The sequence below is a fragment of the Humulus lupulus genome, chromosome 1 (assembly GCF_963169125.1).
Source record: "Humulus lupulus chromosome 1, drHumLupu1.1, whole genome shotgun sequence".
Taxonomy (NCBI): Eukaryota; Viridiplantae; Streptophyta; class Magnoliopsida; order Rosales; family Cannabaceae; genus Humulus; species Humulus lupulus.
The window spans coordinates 54,691,852-54,696,631 of NC_084793.1; the positions used below are offsets into that span (position 1 = coordinate 54,691,852).

A 4,780-nucleotide genomic window follows, 5' to 3' on the forward strand; every position below is an offset into this window, starting at 1 on the left:
ATGACACCCTAGAATTTACCCTTACTTGTCATATTATTATTAATTTAATTAATCTAATCAATTTAATTAATTTTAATAATCTCATTTTGGCTATAAATATGTAATTTTAAGACCATTTTGGGGTGCTTAATTTTTGGGTTACCATCTTCTTTTCTACTATTTCTCTCTACCATTCTCCCCTCAATTTTTAGTGTTTTTGAAGAGCATTTTCAAGTATGTATTCTCTTATTTATTTTGTAATTTCTATTCTAGTTATGTGCTTCTAATCTTTTTCATAAGATTATTAAGATCATGGTGAAGCAACTTGTAACTAGATAATATTTATGTTGTATGTTGATTTCCCTTGTAATGCAACAAAGTTTATGGATTTTTCTTATTCATATATGTCTTTCATCTTTAATATCTCATATTTTGGATTGTTAGATAATATTGCAATTTGTTCTTCATTTTGCGAAACATAATATTTTTTGTGTAAGATGTGTCATTAAATTGTACACATCTAATGCTTAGAACAAAAATATTATGTTTTGCCTTATAAATAATGTTGTTTGATTTTTTTTGTTTTATTAAGCTGATTCACATTAAATATTTTGAAATTATACTTTTTTTGAAAAGTAAAGAACAATCCTATCTTTTTAGAAATAATTTGTGCTTAAAATTATAAATCTATTTGGAAAATGATAGTTTGACTTATTTTAACTATCACTAAAACTTGGGAATCAATATACTAATAAGTATTATTGAACTTATGTTTTGTGGATTCTAGTATCTTAATAATCTTTCTTTTACAACTTATTTTCAAATCATAATTGGTTTACTTTTATTCTCTTAGATAGCTTTATTTTAAATCTTTTATTTTATGTTCATGACATTAAATCTCATCAATCTTTGGAGTTAAGTTAGAATTTATTAATTTTGGTTTAAAATAGTTTTTTTTTTATTTTAGACAACTCCTTTGGGTTCAACATCCTTGCTTACACAATCACTATTCTATATGAACGATTTGTGCGCTTGCGATATAAATATTTAAAACATACACATTTTGGGTCCATCAAGTTTTTGGCGCCGCTACCGGGGAGTTACAAGAAAAGAAACGAACCTTTTCTCAAGGTTAGTGAATTCTTCTACTAGTTATTTTAATTTTTGCACTTAAAAAAACTATATATACAAAAATATATATTTATATAAAAACTAAAAAAAAAAAGATAAAAAGAAAATTTGGGACGGTTCTACCACCCATAAAAAAATTAAAAATTAAAAAAAAACTTACTTATATATTTATATTTATTGCTTTTGTTTAGTTGACGGCACTTGTGCCTCCTTTCTATCTTTTTAATTTTTATAGTTGATGGCACTTGTGCCTCCTAATTTTGTTGTAGTTTATTCCTTGTATTTCTTTGTTAGTTGACGGCACTTGTGCCTCCTAACCTTTGTTGTAATTTTCTTTATTTATCTTGTTGTTATTATTTTTTTTTTCCAATTTACTAGTTGATGGAAATTTTGCCTCGGGTCTTTTATCTTATGTTTTAGTTGATGGCACTTGTACCTCCTAATTTTTACCTTATTTTTGTTATGGTTGATGGCATGCTACGCTTCCCTACTCTTGCCTAATTTTTTATAGTCTTATTTAATTTCACCTTATTTTTCTTTGTTTTTTATCATATTATTGTGTAATTATGAAAAAAAAATACGCGAAAAAAAAAACCTAAATCTTGTCCTTTCACCATAAACATTTTTTGCTTAAAGGAAATTTGAACAAAATTCTCAATCCGCCTCTACTAATTAACCTCGGGGAGTTGTTAGAGTGTGCGAATAAGTGGAATCAAATAGGCCTGGGGAAAAGTAAACCATAAAAATTATATTGTTGTGAAATATCTAAAAATTCTAAGTGTGCTCTGTAGTTGCGGTTTTAACTGATCTTCCACATCAGAAAATTGTTTGTTTGAGATCATCTTTGTTGCCTTCTTTGTGAAAATTGTATGCATCATTGGGAACGTAACTCTAAAAATTGATTATTAAAAAGACGTTTATCTTTGTTTGAAATTGAAAGTGTTAGTAAAAATTTGAGCATCATGGAACCAATTGCTAATCATGTTGATGAAAATGTTGTGCCTAAAACTTTGCTTGAATATTTTGCACCTATTTCATCTAATGCTCATTCATGTATTGTTCTTCCTACCACTTTCGCTACCCATTTTGAGCTTAAACCATCAATCATTCAATTGTTTCCATCTTTTTATGGGTTAGATAGAGAGGATCCTTACATGCATGTCAGAGATTTCTTAGAAATTTGCTCAACATTTAAATTTCAAAAAATTTCTGATGAGTCGGTCAAACTAAGACTATTCTCTTTTTCAGTAAAAGAAAAATCAAAAGCTTGGTTAAATTCCTTTCCCACAGGGTCTATAACTACATGGGATCAACTTTATAATAAATTCTTGCTGAAATTTTTCCTATGTCTAAAACTGATAGTCTAAGGAAAGAAATCTCCGAGTTTTTTCAAAAAGATAATGAAGAATTTTATGAATGTTGGGGAAGATTTAAAGATTTATTATTAAAATGTCATCATCATGGTTTTGAAAAATGGAGACTTGTAAAATATTTTTATGATGGTTTGACTCCCTCTAATTGTCAAATGATTCAATCTATGCATGCCGGAAAATTTTTAAAATTTCAAGAACAAGAGGCTTGGGACACCCTTGAAGATTTATCTGTCAATTCACAACAATGGAATTATTTTGATCCAAGGTCTAAGACAACTAATTCACCAAAAAGAGGAGGAAGGTATGAAGTAAAAGATGAATTAGAATTAAGAACATCCTTAGATAAATTAGCGAGAAAAGTATAAGCTTTAGCCATAAGGCAAATTATAAATTCTCTCCAATACAACCAAGAAAAGATGTTTGTTCTATATGTTCTTGTCCTTGCCATAATGCCCAATCATGTCCTTCCTACCAAGAAGCCTTTTCTGAGGAGGCCAATTTTCTTCATGCTTATGGGAAATCAAATGATAGCCCATTTTCATCCACTTATAATCCAAATGGGAGAAACCATCCAAACTTTTTATGGAGACAAAACCAACCTCCAATGAATCAAGGGCACCAATACAACACGCAAAATCAAATGCATGCCCCACAAAATCAACCATATCCTCAACAAAGGAAACCTTCCTTAGAAGATACTTTACAACAATTTATGCAATCCACTCAACAAATCCTACAAAATCAGTCTCAATCACTTACCAAACTCGAGACACAAGTAGGACAACTCGCTACTGCTTTAGCTAATAGAGAAAAAGGAACATTCCCTAGTCAACCTATCCAAAATCCAAAAGTTCAATATGAGATAGGAAAGTCTAGTTATTATGGAGAAGTCAAATCAATTTCAACTCTTAGGTTCGGAAAGAATATTGTCAAACCCGATTACATACCCGAGGTTGAAAAAGAAAAAGAAAAGAGTCAAACTTCTAGTTCTAATGCCAATGACTCTTCAAACAAGGAAACTCCAATCCATCCTTTCATTCCAAAAGCCCCATTCCCACAAAGATTACTTCCAATTAAAAAAGGCGGCCAATATAATGACATCTTAGAAGTTTTTAAACAAGTTAGCATCAATATCCCCTTCTTAGATGCCATTAAACAAATCCCTGCCTACTTTAAATTTTTTAAGGATCTTTGTACTGTAAAAAGAAACACTAATGTTCCTTAAAAGGAATTTTTAACTGAACAAGCTAGTTTCATTATTCAATATAAGAGTCTTGTTAAATATAAAGATCCTAGGTGTCCCACAATTTCATGCATTATTGGTGATCATTTTATTAACAAGGTTTTACTTGATTTGGGTGTTAGTGTAAATTTATTGCCTTATTCTGTTTATAAGCAACTTGGTCTTGGTGAACTAAAACCTACTTCTATAACTCTTCAATTAGCTAATCGTTCTGTGAAAATTCCAAGAGGCATTATAGAGGATGTTTTGATCAAAGTTGATAAATTTTACTTTCCTGTTGACTCCATTGTTCTTGATACTCAACCTATGGAAAATGTGCATGCTCAAATTCCTATCATTTTAGGTAGACCATTCTTAGGTACATCTAATGCCATCATTAATTGTCGTAATGGTATTTTGAAGTTATCTTTTGGAAATATGACTGTTGAATTGAATGTATTTAATGTTGCTAAATCTGTTGAGTGTGAGGAAGTGCATGAAGTTAACATGATAGATAGTATTTGTGAAGATGATGGAAATGACTTACTTGACTTTTGTGAAAAATACTTGGGTATGAACTTGCATGTTGATGATTTTAATGATGATGTGAATTCTTTGCTAGAGTCTATACCCTTAAATGAAACCAAAGTTGAAACTTTTTCACCCTTAGATCATGTTCAATCAATTTCCAAGTCTCCAAAGTTAGACCTTAAACCTTTGCCAGAAAATTTAAAATATGCTTTTCTAGGAGAGAGTCTGAAACCTTACCTGTTATCATAGCATCCGCCTTAGATAAAGAACAAGAAGATAAATTGTTAGATGTCCTTAGAAAACATCAAGAAGCCATAGGTTGGACCATTGGAGACATTAAAGGAATTAGCCCATCCATATGTATGCATAGAATCCATCTAGAAGAGAATGCTAAAACCTCTCGGGAATGTCAAAGAAGGCTAAATCCAAATATGAAAGAAGTAGTTAGAGAAGAGGTCATAAAATTATTAGACGTATGTATCATTTACCCTATTTCTGATAGTCAATGGGTCAGTCCAGTTCAAGTTGTGCCTAAGAAGTCTGG

General features: G+C 30.4%; 1 non-coding gene across 1 annotated transcript; it reads right to left on the minus strand.

The window, feature by feature from the left end:
* Positions 1-2,470: 2,470 nt before the first annotated feature.
* Positions 2,471-2,577, minus strand: LOC133813649 (small nucleolar RNA R71). Its single transcript, XR_009884656.1, has one exon. It is a non-coding gene; the product is annotated as a small nucleolar RNA R71 (small nucleolar RNA).
* Positions 2,578-4,780: the final 2,203 nt, after the last annotated feature.